The sequence below is a fragment of the Nannospalax galili genome, unplaced genomic scaffold (assembly GCF_000622305.1).
Source record: "Nannospalax galili isolate Female #2095 unplaced genomic scaffold, S.galili_v1.0 scaffold576, whole genome shotgun sequence".
In the NCBI taxonomy this organism is placed as follows: Eukaryota; Metazoa; Chordata; class Mammalia; order Rodentia; family Spalacidae; genus Nannospalax; species Nannospalax galili.
Genome location: NW_008339223.1, coordinates 1,745,389 through 1,759,125, shown reverse-complemented (window position 1 = coordinate 1,759,125; position 13,737 = coordinate 1,745,389). Strand labels below are relative to the sequence as shown.

Here is a 13,737-nt window from a genome sequence, read left to right as displayed (position 1 = left end):
GCTGGGAATGTCTTATTACCCTTGTCTTTAAATTTCTCCTGTTTTGCTCTCTAGAGCTTTATATTTCTCTACTCTTGGAGATATAGATTTATCTCACTGAAAAAGGCCTGAGTTTTCCTGTATCTCATCCTATTTCCTAGTGCCTCTAAGGAAGGTAAAGTCTATTTGGAAGAGCCATACTCACCACCTGGGTCCTCATGCCTTGTAACCTTAATGATTTTTTATTTAACTTAATTTTTGACTGGTTAATTGATCTTGTCAGTGCACGACCCACCATTCATAAATCTTCTGGAGTAAACATTGGCCTTGCATGGATTACAGAAGTTGGCCAACTTCTAAGGATTGTTTCTTACTGTGCTCACTTTTAATAATGACATACCAACAACAACTAGTGTATCATCACTCATTTAAAAGGAAGACTTTACTTTTGCATGGTGTCTGGCTGTGCAAAGTACTGGTTAAAGGACACAGTATTCAGTTATGCCTAACTTCTAATGATTTAAACTTTAGGACAATCTTGGCTTCTTTGTGGGTTACATTATTTAAATCCCCTTAAATATTCCTTTTGACCCTTTCTCTTTTAAAAATATTTGTAATTTGTAGGTAAACATGATAGTGCACAGGGTGAATTTCTCCTTTTTTGGTGTGCCATGGATCTGGCTGTCTGTGTTAGAAAATTCATATTATAATTTACCACATGTAATCTTGACTAAATACTCATAATTTAGAGAAACTTGAAACACAGAAAATAGCAATATCTAAAAGAGCTTGTACTCAAAAGCAGCATTATGGGTCTGGAGAGAAGGCTCAGTGGTTAAGCAGCTCTTTCAGAGAATCTAGGGTTTGGTAGCCTCTAAGCACCCACATGGAAGCTAACAACCATAATTAACTACAGTTCCAGGGACTCCAACACGCTCTTCTGGCCTCTGTAGGCATGGGTGCACTTACATACATGCAGGTGAAACACTGATACACATAAAATAAAAACTACATTAAAAAGTCAAAGGCAGCATTATGACATGGAAACAAGAACAGGAAACGTGTTTTGAATCTGAGAGACAGGCTTGGAGATGCAGGGCAGAAAGAGCAGGCACTTCCAACCTTGCAACTGCCAAATCAGGTACTGTACACTTTCCTGAGTTAATTTCTTCCATCACCTTTTACCCCAGTTAAAAAAGCTCCATGGAAGGCAGAGAATTAGGCACAGGAGTTCCATTAGTTTCTATAAAACATAATTCTCTAAGAAGCATACCTTTTTTTCTCTTGATAAGGCTGCATATCTACTTTAATTTGGATCCAAACAGTTAGTTAAATGCTTCAACTGAACTGTTTTTAAGCAGTAGCTTAAATTGGTCACCAGTATTTTCCCAAGATTCCAAATTAAGCGTCCCATAGTTTGTATATCAAGGAAAATATTTTTGAATAACATTTAAAGGTTCCAAATCTTGCTTTGATGATGCTTTCATTCCCATACTTTTAAATTCATTAATGGTTCTGCATGCACATAAGATTCAGGAAAGAAAGAGATCACCAAAATCAAAGTGGAAAGATTCATCATTTCCAAATGAAAGTAAAAACTTGAGCACAGTTCTTTTTTTCCATTTCAGGCTTGGTAAAGGGACTGAAAATAAAAGGTGAATAAGATTTTGTAGTGTCTGAGTAGTAGCTGCAAGAAAGACGTGTGTTTGTTGTCGTATGATTTATCCATCTGTATGCCTGAGATGGTCCAAATCTTCTTCTTCCTCAGACTTTTCCAGGTGCTTATCTATGAGTGCTCTGGTATAAGATATCAAGGAAAGCCTTGCACTGGTTGTCACGAAACTTACATTATGACTGAGATGTTTTTAATTTCCCTTTTTTTCTCAGGGCCTTCCCAGTCGTTAATCTGTGAGTTCAGAGTAGCGAGTCTCTTCCTCAGACAAGGCACCACAGTGCAGTGTTACTATGCCAACCTTACAACTACCTGAATAAAACAGTCTGAGTCTTAATTTTCATTTTTTTTTAGTATTTTGTTTTGTGTGTATGAGTGTTCTCCCTGCATTTGTGTGAGTGCACCCAGGTCTTGCAGTGCCCACAGAGGTCAGAAGAAGACGTTGGATCCCCTGGAACTGGAGTTAGGATGGTTATTAGCTGCCATGTGGGTGCTGGGTATTGAACCCAGGTCCTCTGCAAGAGCAGTCAATGCTCTTAACAACTGAGCCATCTCTGCAGCTCCCTTAATTTTATTTTTTTTAAATATTTTATTTATTATTTTTATTTTATGTGTATGAGTGTATTGCCTGCATGTATGTAAGTGCACCCATGTCATGCAATGCCCAAGGACATCAGAAGAGGTCATCAGATTCCCTGGAACTAGAGTTATAGATGGCTATTAGCCACCATGTGGATGCTGGGATGTGAACCTGGGTCCTCTGTAAGAGCAGTCAGTGCTCTTAACTGCCAAGCCATCTCTCCAGCCCTGATTTTAGTTTTTAAAAGTGGGCCTGAACTCTGAGGATACCAGCTCCCCCAGATGTCTTTTGGAACTCTTTCCTCAAGTCAGTCCTCACCCGCAATTTTTATTCAATTTCACCAGATTCAATTGGGGAAGCACAAGCTTGAACCCACTCTTATCAGACTATCTTGACTTTTCATCCCTAGTTCTAGAATATCTCATACACACAATGTCAATTATCCTTTCTCAGTCTTTACATTTTCAATGAATATGGGCATGCTGTCTTTTAGCACTTTGATATGTTGGTTCTCGAGCACACCCACATTCATTCCCTATCTTGACATGAAATAGTAAATTGAGGTTCCCAGGAAACAAGAGTAGATGCCCAGGTCACAAGAGCACAGGGTTCAATGAATTATTAATAAGTAATTAGTTTAGATTCTGTCAATTTTATGAAAGTCATTCCTACACATTTTCAACAAAGTGGCAGGATCTAAAATTAACATATATAATATCAGTAGTCTTCCTATATACCCATGACAAACATACTGAGAAATAAATTATAGAAATAATTCCGTTCAACTCACACACACACACACACACACACACACACACACACACACACACACACGGAATTAAATCCAACCAAGGAAATGAAAGACCTCTGCAATAAAACTTAAGACACCAAAGAAAGAAATTGAGGGAGACACCAGAAGATTAAAAAAGTCCCATTATCATGGATAAGAATTATTGGTATTGTGGAAATGGTGATGCTACAAAAACAATCTACAAATTCAGTTCAATCTCAAATAAAATTCCTGGCCATTCTCCACAGACATATAGTGTCACAGTGCAGTGACCACAGTCCAAGCCTGAAGGGCTTGGGGACCCCAACAGATAGAAATCAAGACACAGGAGATGCAGAGGCTTGTATACCAGTGCATGTTTATTGTGAACCAAACCAAGCTTATGTAGGAATCAGATCTGGATTAACCAAGGAATAACTAAGGATAAGTCACAAAACAGAAAGTAACCAAGGAATAACCAAGGATACATTATGATACTACCAAGAATACATTACTTCACCAACCGAAACTCACCCAACGTTGACGAGTTCCAAGATTCAGCTGCATAATATTTATAATATCTTAGATATAAGGTGTACTACTTGTGATTACTCTTAGCAACTACTATAATTCATTATTTCTCTATAGAAACCAAGCTAACAGTGCTGAGAAACTCCGGTGCCATAAACTGAATCAGAACTCTTTGGTTTTGTTTCCAAGACTGCCAGTTAATCAGGGAAGCACAGCCTGTCAGCTCAGACCACGAAGCAGAGAGCAGGGAAACTCCCAGGGTGGAACCATTCTTTCTCCAATGCATAAGTCAAGGCAAGCTGCCACAGCCCAAGGCAGCAATGGCTGTGCCCATAATAATAGTAGCTCCCAACAATATAGAAAACAATCTTAATCATACTGAAGGGGCTGAAAAGATTGACCAGTAAGGAATATAATACATGTCTAAGAAAGGTTTATCTGAGAACATTTGGTCTTTGCCCAAGCTTTATCTACATAGCACACGGTAATTAAAAGTACCAGATTGGTGGAACTAACCTTCTTGGATGTTTAACAGCCATACTTCAAGGCCAATATTAATGTGGTCAGAGGGACATAAAGGACAGTGTTTGCTCCTTGCCCTCCTAGGTCAACCAAGCTCCAGGGGACTATGAGTATCTCTCAAAATATCTTGTAACTGTGGTGAGTCACCTGTCCTCTTGATCAAGGAGGCCATGGAGACCCCACCAGATGGACTTGAACCAGTGTCCAGTCTACAAAGAGGAGGGTCAACTCAGAGGAAACATCTCATTCGTGCTTCCAAGTAAAGCCAGACATGGTCCAGCAGGACCTTTGACTTATTTTCATATAGATGGAACTGGTAAAAGAAAGGAGCCAGGAGCTCTTCCCAAGCCCATGTGACCCCTGAGGAACAGATCCTCAAATAACCTTAAGAGTGAAAATAAATTGGCTTATCTGGGCCAACTGTATGATCTTAAATACCCAAAAGGAAAGTATAACCAAAGATTAAAGGGATCAATATAATTCTTTAAGAGCCCATGTGTACAGCTAAAATTTCCTTATATTTCAGACTTTCTTTTTTCAGAGGCAACATAGAGTAAGGAATTTATTACAGAAAAAGTTTGTAAAGATTAGAATGCTGAACTGGATAAATGGCTTAGTGGTTAAGAGGACTTACTGTTCTTCCAGAGAACCTGAGTTCAGTTCCTAGCACCCACATCAACTGCCTGTAACTCTAGCTCCAGGACATCGACACCCTCTCCTGACCTCTGTGGGCACCCACATACATGTGGTCCACAGGCACACACATACACATAAATAAAAAATTTTTTTAAAGATTAAATAAAAATAAATTTTTAAAAGATTAAATTTTGAAAAGATTCTGTAATCAATGGAAATCTAAAGTTTCAATTTTTTTAGTTGAACTACGAAGACAAAAAGTATGTATATTTGTGAAGTTTTAGTTAATGTTTTGATATGTACAAACATTGTGTAATGTTTAATTTAGATTTAAAGCATCTCTTCACAGACACAAAAATAAACAGTATTGCCAGGCATGGTAGTATGTGCATGTAATCCTAGAACTTGGGAGGCAGAGGCAGAGGGATCATCACAAGTTCCAGACCAGCCTGGTCTGTACTGTGAGTTCCAAGCTGTCACAGCTACATTGTGAGACCCTTCCTCAAGCAGAAAAAAAGTTCAAGGTCAGATGGTGATGCATACCTTTAACCTCAGCTCTTTGGAAGCAGAAGTAAGTATCTTTGAATTAGAGGCCAGCCTGGTCTATACAGTGAGTTCCAGGCCATCCAGGGCTACATAGTGAGATGCTGCCATAAAAAAATAAGTATAGAGACAAAAATTATTGGCATTATCATTTTAATATCAAACGCATTGTTTTATATAATCTGTTTTATATACAATGTGTATTATACATAAAATCCTTTTCTCCTGCCCCCAGTGCTTCCAGCTGGTATTGCTAGATATACCCCTTGTGATGGTAGGACTATGTGTGACAGTACATTTGGTAAGACTCCTAAGTTCTGACTACCAAATGTTCACAGAGACATGTGGTATGCCTAGTTCTGGCCAATGAAGAAAGAAGGATGTCTGTCGCTCCTGGGCTAAACCATTTACTTTCCCATCGAGACCTCTCACAACATCAGCAATCTCATTTTTGTACTTCTGAAATTTTGTTCAAGAAATCTTTACCCACTGTTAGTTTAAAAAGTAATTTTCTTTTGTTTTAGGTGTGGGAGCTTGAATCCTGGGGACTCAGGAATGTTAGACAAACATCACTGAACTACAAACCAAAGCCCCCATAAATTGTTATGTATCCTGTTCTAACCGCTGGAATACTGAAACATTGAAGTGTTCAGTCTTTGAGTGATATGTTTTCTGGTGCTCTTGGTTTTTCTTTCAATGTTTGTCAAGCACTTAGCTTGTGCTACTTAATGTCCAAAATAGTTATTTAATTTTTGCAGGGTTGTTTTGTGGACTATATCATCAGAAACTTCATTATCCAAAGGAGGAAATTAAACCACAGAGAGTCATATGAATATGAAATCCCCAATCATACACAAATAAGCCACAGGCAGCCTGAGTCTAGAACCCAGACTTAGAGCCGCACACTTACTGCATCTCCAGACCCTCCATGACTTCTGAGTCAATTTGTGTCATTGGTGTTTGGGGGATGGTGACGAGGTACTGAGAACATCATTCCTTCTTTCCTTCTTGAGAGAATTTCTTCTCTCTCTTCAGTCACGCCACCACCCCGAGAGCCTTCTTCGCCAGTCCCTCCAGTTTCCTTGGATCCATTGGAGCATTTCCGTACTGCGTTGCTTTCACTTTCAAGTCTTTATTGCTGCCCATAAATCCCATGCTCTCTGATGGCATGGAAAAGCTATGAACTATCTTATTAAAGCTTTGTTTCTATAACATTTACTGTAAATCTGCTATGAAATAGGGAAGTATTCGTTTAATGAAATCAGTTGTAATTTCCTAAAATTATGAGCACACTGCACAAATTTCTGTATGTGTGGTCATTGTTTATTGACCTAGGACAATGTGAGTTCGTGCTCTCTGATAAGTACCACACATCAAAAAAATCTGCCCTTAGGAATCTTTTACTTGGAATGTCATCATTTTTTAGCTGTGTGTGTGGCAGTAAATAAGAAAGGAAAAGTCTCTAGTACTGCAGCTTGGAGGACACAGTTAATGCTTGGATATAAAAGATGTCATGAATCTTGTAAGTAAAGAAGTACAAGGTCATGTGAGAGCAAACAGGGAATATCTACCCTACTGTGTGGTGAAGGAGGTGAATGGGGAAAGTCTCCGAAGAACTAATATTTGAAGTGAAATTAGAAAGATGAGTTATCTCAGCCATAGAAAGAGGCAGAGCAAAACCATGCTAGGTACCAGAAATGGCATGAACCTCAAGCAGGTAAGATATAGCTACATCGTTAATCCCTGTTGATTAGGGGATTGCTGCTCTAAAGAGGGCAAATACAGAGCTTCCAGATGATTTAGGAAGTAATCCGACTCAGCACATCCCATTTGAGTGCTTATTTTCATGAAGGTCATCTCTTGATACAGAGAACTTTAATACAATTTATCTTCACGGAGTCATTTTAATTATTTTCTTAAACTTTTAATTGTTAAATATTAATTAAATGTTTGATTCAAATCAAATCAGAGAAGTCATGTCTTTCTAATGTTCTTCAAATATAAAAATATTTACATTTTTATGTGGATGCATTTTCACACATGTATACAGAGTAATATGCCATTATTTACATACATGCTGGGCTGGATAGCTTTAGTGTCAACTTGACATACCTGGGTTGAGGGAACCTCAATTGGGGAATTTCCTCTATTGGACTGGCCTGTGGCCATGTCTGAGGGGCATCTTCTTGGTAACTGATGTAGGAGGGCCCAGCCCACTGTGGGTGGTGCCACCCCTGGGCAGGTGGGCCTATGCTGCATAAGAAAACAGGCTGAGCACAGGCCAGGGGAACAAGTCAGTAAGCAGCATTCCTCCATGGCCTGTGCTCCAGCTCCTGCTTCCAAGTTCCTGCCCTGAGTTCCTACGTTGGGCTCCCTGATGAACTGTAACCCAAGAGATATAAGGTGAATAAACCCTTTCCTCCCCAAGGTGGTAGCAGTCAGAGTGTTTTGTCACAGCAATGAAGAGACAAAATAAGACACATGCTCACATACAATTACATATAGTCATTAACAGTGCATATTCATATGCACAATAAACCTTCACTCATGTACATGCACCTGCTCACAGTCGATAATATCTACCCATATTCCGAAGAGTGTAGTCATAGACACTTGTACTTTACCCCTAGATGCACAGATAATCTATTCAATATTTTAATGAATTCTTATCGGTAATATTCCAAGTGTCAAGCCTAAACGACCCAGACATAAACAAGAGCCATCCATGCCTTCCTAATTCTGACCTTTAGTGAAAGGAACAGATAATAAAGTGACTGAAAGATACAGATCATAATTCCAGGTTGGAAGTGATCCAGGATATAGGGTAGCCAGGAGCGGCTCCAGGGTTAGAGACAGGGCTGTATTTGGAAAGCAATGTTCAAACTGAGATTGTAACCATAACAAGCCATCCATTAAGAGGACAGATCAGAAGACAAAGTAGGGCAGAGAAGAGCAAAGAGTCAGAAAAAGGGTTGAGTAAATAAAGAGCCAATATACGGTAATTACAGCAGAACTTGGAATAAGATGAAACTAGGAAAAGAGGCCAGAATCAAATTAAGACAGACCTATAAGGTCATGGGGTTGAGTTTCAATTTATTCTAACAAGGAAAAATAATATCAAAAGCCCCACTTGATAGAATCTGTTGGTTGTTTATGGCATTTGGGAGTGAAGTCAGAGTCTTGTGTGTGCAAGTCAAGGACTCTACCACTGAGTTAGATCTCCATCTGCATTTATAGCTTTATGCCTGTCTCTACAGTTTGGAGAACACACTAGTAAAAAATGGTAGTGGAAGCCAGGGCCCCTAAAGGCATTGATGCAGTTCTCCAGGAGAGACACATTGTGCACAATTGTAACAGCAGAGGTGGGAAAACAAATGGATTAAGAGATTACTTTGTAAAAAGGAAGACAAGACTTTTGTAGATCTGATGTAGTGATTACAGAAGAGCGCTCTTAAAGAGGCCTTCCAGGTCTTTCTGTGGAGGATCTGAGAAAAATGTACTGCTGATCACCTATGTCAGTGCAATGGCTCACATTTATCCAGAACTTTCTGTGCGCCGAGTGTATTTTACATCTCGCATTTATCCAGAACTTTCTGTGCGCCGGGTGTATTTTACATGCATCATATTATTCATTACAGCATCCCTATGGGAGAGAGGTCCTTTTTTCTCTGCTTTATGGATGAGGAATGTAAGGCTCACTGAGATTAACTTCTCCAAGTTCCAATGACTTGCATGTAACTGCAGGCGACAGACAGTAATTCAGCCGCTCTGAATGTAGAGCCACCTAAGTGAGCTACTGAATAATTACACTTAAGGAACCTATCACTCCGCATTTGAATTCTGAAGTCCCCACAACTAGCTTCTGCTTTCAGGATGACTTGGATGGAGTATTATGCAGGGTTCGTCAAATTGTCAATCATCGTTATCCATCCCAGTGATCATTTTACTGTCGTTTGTGTCATTGGTCATGAAGAAGACCAAGAAGGTTGAGACATTATATTTTTATTTGTGCCAGAAAATGAGATAATACAAGTACATTGGAACTCTTAGTGAAAGTGAAGCTTGATGCTTATGATTGGATTTTATACAACTCTATTTCCAATTAATATGTGAGACATTTGATGACTGATAATTTGATCATTTCAAAATGAATGAGTTCAGACATGAGCACTTTGGGTGCATTTTCTTATTACTAATTAGGGTTAGGAGCACATTGTTAACTTGAATCACAGCATGGTATTAAATACTACTTCTACTGTTAGATTATCCCTTTTTATTATCTTTCTAGACCTCTTTAACTCTTGATTCTCTCCTCCATATTCACTCCTGATGGAGTAGCTTCTGTGACTTCAGCTCTTGCCAATTGGCCAATCCTAACTTTGCTTCTGGATTTCCTCCCTTGATGAATTGTGTGCTTTACCTTGCCAGGCAGAAAGGGGGAATGGGAAGAAGGCATTCTAAAGAGCAAAATGGTGGGAGACGGATGGGTAAGGGCAAGCTTGTGTCAGCTACCGTAAGAGAAAGAAAGCAAAATCCAAAGTTCTGCTTAGGATATTTAGGGAGAAAAGTGCCCTGCTGAATCAGGGCAAGGTGGGTCCAGAGGCAAATGCCGCTCCCTGGACCACTCACTCTGAGAACCCAGTGGAAACCTCACTCTACTTGTCCTTGTTTTGTTTCTGTTGCTTTGATAAAATACCCTGGCAAAAAGCAACTTAGGAGAGAAATGGGTTCATTTCAGCTCACAGTTCCAAGTTACAGTTTACCATTATGGGGAAGCCAAGGCAGGAACTTAAAGAGCTAGTCCCCTCACATCTGCAGTCAAAAGCAGAGAGGAATGAATGTGTACTCGCTCATCCGTTCAGCTCCATCATCCCACTTGTATACCATTCAGGACCTTTTGCCAAGGGAATGGTGGCTTCCACAGTGAGCTCTTCTCACGTCAATTGACTTAACGAAGACATTGGCCACAGACGTGCCCACAGGCCAACCCCATGTAGACAATCCCTCATTGAGGCTCATCCCGGGTTGTGCCAAGCTGACAAAGCTCATCGTCGCAGGATATATTCTGAAAACTGCCTTAAAAAGTACCTCCAACTCAAGGGGAATTTTTTATTAGAACCGTACAGTGTCCCATTAGGTGGAAATCCTGTCTGCACTATATATTGGAGTAGACTACACAGAGATAGGCCCAGCACTTCTGCCCAAGCAAGGGGTCATAGATAGACTCTATGTCCTGTTCTTGTTCCTTCACTTTTAGAGTTCCCTCATATCTAATTTCCTCTTAGTAAACTAGCTTTGTTTTGCTGAGTTCTTGTCCTCCCCAAGCCTCTATGTTTGTGGGGGGGTGTCAGGCTTGTACGAAGAACAGAGATTGTTCCTGTCTCACCTGCCGAGTGTTAGATTTTCATTATGCTTTTGACTGGAGCTGTCCTGTCTGCTCTCCTCTCTGCTGTTTCTGTTTCTGTTTCTGTTTTCTGTTTTTCTCTGTTCTGGTTATTTTCTTCCCATTCCTGTCTCTGTAATGATATCTTGCACACACCACACTATACTTGTTCCTTTACTCCCTAAATTATTGGAGTTGAAGGAATAATTGTTTTTAAATGGCTATTACTATATTATCATAGTGGGCCTATTCATCAGTTGTGGTTACTTCTGTACTTAGTATTCAATGCTCAGAACAGAGTTAGAGTCCGGTGCCTAGAACCTGTGGGCTGAGAGTTTGGATATTGAGGTACACACAAGCTCAGTGGAGACAAGCAGTACCTCAAACTCCAGGAAAAGTTAGTCACACTTGAATACTACAAACACCAACACTGAAATATTAACTATTATGGATGAGATAAAAAGAATTCAAGACTGGGTATGCAGCTCAGGTGGTAGAGTGCTTGAATAACATACACGAAGCCCTATGTTCAAGGCCCAATAGTGCATAAACCGGTGGAGGTAGCACACTCCTTTAATCTAGCACTTGGGAGGTGGAGACAGAAAGAGCAGATGTTCAAGGTCATTCTCAGTGCTACATAGGAAGTTCTAAAGGCCAGAGTAGGCTACATGAAACCTGTCTATAAAAAGAAAGAAAAGAAGAAAAAAGAAAATCTGACAGAACCCTGATGCATGAATCCCAATGCAGAAACAGAACGAAAACAAAACATGAAAAATCAAAGTAACATGATTCTTCCAAAAACTACTAATTCCACAGTAAGGGGCTCAAATAAGAGTGTTGCACACCAGAACTTGACTGTAAGACCCTATTGCTAATGACACTGCATACATAAACTGAGAACAATCAGAGTACAATCAAGCTGGTACTGACCTGAAAGCCTCATCCCTGCTGACTATCTCCCATAGTGCTGGAAAGAAAAAGTAGTCATCAGCCTTACCCAGCTGTGAGTCCTACGACCTACAGCAACAACTGGCCTGGGGAGATATGCCCACTAGTGCAACAGAGGCACAGATATCATGGGAGTAACCAACTACTTTCTAATTGGATTTAAGGTACACTTCATAAGATGGAGCCCATACCTAACATTGATATTGGTTCTAGGAACCCAAGGCTAGGTCACAGGATATGGAGGAGAGCCTGATCTATTATTCTGCTAAATAGATACATTATTAAACTGACTCCTAATGACTTATTGCTATACCCATAAATTAATGCAACTGTCATTTCTCAGTAGAGAAGCTTCCTTATGCAGCAGATGTTGATTAACCCAGAAAACCACAACTGGCCAACGTGCAGAGAGTATGAGGACAGTGTGCTTATCCCTGAACAAGACACCTATATCAAAAGTTCTTGCCAAGGCTCTGGAGCACTGTGGAAGAGGAGGTAGAAAGACTGCAAGAGCCAGAAGTGGTGGATGATCACTGGGAAGCAGAGTTTTCCAGACAGCTGGGCAGTTACTCATATGACCTCACAGCAATGGTGACAGCATGTGCAAGTCCCACATAGGCTCAAGCCAGAGAGAATCCCAGCATAGACATGGAGAAGTGGGTAAGAAACTCCAGCCTGCCTCTCTCTCTCTCTCTCTCTCTCTCTCTCTCTCTCTCTCTCTGTGTGTGTGTGTGTGTGTGTGTGTATTCAGAGTACAGGAAATCGAGCAGAGGTATCAGACAGGCTGCCAAAGAGAGAGGGGTCAAAAGTTGATCAAAATATATTGTATGGGGGCTGGAGAGATGGCTCAGTGGTTAAGAGCACTGGCTGCTCTTGCAGAAGACCCAGGTTTGATTCCCAGAACTCACATGGTAAATACAAACCATCTTTAACTCCAGGTCCAGGGGAATCCGAAGCCCTCTTCTTACCTTCACGGCATTGCATACACAGGTGCACTCACATACATGCAGACAATACATTCATACACATAAAATAAAAATAATAAAATATTTTTAAAATATTGTATGAAATTCAGAAAATTCAATTAAAAAATTAGCAGTGAAAAAATAAAATATATTTTAATTTAGAAAGAACAATGAATTAGGTGAACTCCCAGAATGATTATAATAATGTTCACAAGAGAGGGTGCAAACTCCTGATTGACCTCAAAGAAAACACAGACAGCTAGGTGAGGTAAGGAAGTAAAATTCAAAGCATAAAACAAGCATTCAAAAATACCAAAATACTGGAAAAAAATCAGATTTAAGTTTTGAATGTGAAATGTTCGATAAGTCAAATAAAAAAATCCAGCGAAAATCCTCACCAGGAAATAGATCAGGTAGAAGATAGAATATAAGTGCTTGAAGACAACATGGGCATAGAATGAGAAGTTAAAGGTGAAGGTATACAAAATAAATTCAGTAAGGCCAGACAAAACTTTTCAAGTAAAGGTATTGTCAAGCCAGATAAAGGGGGCCCTTAGATCTCAGACAAGACCAGAAGAGACTCTTTCCACATCACATTACAGTTAAAAACCAAGGATAAATGAGGATGGAGAGATGGCTCAGTGGTTAAGAGCACTGGCTGCTTTTGCAGAGGACCCGGGTTCGATTCCCAGCACCCACATGGTGGCTAACAATTGTTGTAATGCCAGTTACAGGGTATCTGAGACCCTCTTCTGTCCTCCACAGGCATTACACGACATGGATGCTCTAACATGCATGCAGGCAATACACTCATAAAATAAAAGTAATAAAATATTTTTAAAAAAAACAAATATATGGAGAAAAAGTCCTGAAAGCTGCCAGAAAAAAGCATTGTGTCACACATGTTACAGGGTCAGGCATGAGAGGGGCTGAGGACATTCCAAAATGAAAGGAGAAAGTGGGATAGCATGCTCTCAGAAAGTCACAGAGATTCCTAGAAGCACAAATGACAAGACTTTGGAGAATAAAAATATCTAATATTAATCTAACTGTTGCATTACAAGTCAATATAACAACTAACTCCACAATAAGGTTCAAGTACATGGACCTTATTTTTTTTTTAATTTTTCATTGAATTGTTGTATATTTCATATAGAAAATCATCTTTATACCCCCTTCCCCTTTGGCTCCCTCCCGTATCCCTCCCAC

General features: G+C 39.9%; 1 non-coding gene across 1 annotated transcript; it reads right to left on the bottom strand.

The window, feature by feature from the left end:
• Positions 1 to 350: 350 nt before the first annotated feature.
• Positions 351 to 484, bottom strand: LOC115070516. Its single transcript, XR_003849669.1, has one exon. It is a non-coding gene; the product is annotated as a small nucleolar RNA SNORA15 (small nucleolar RNA).
• Between the last annotated feature and the right edge of the window lie 13,253 nt (positions 485 to 13,737).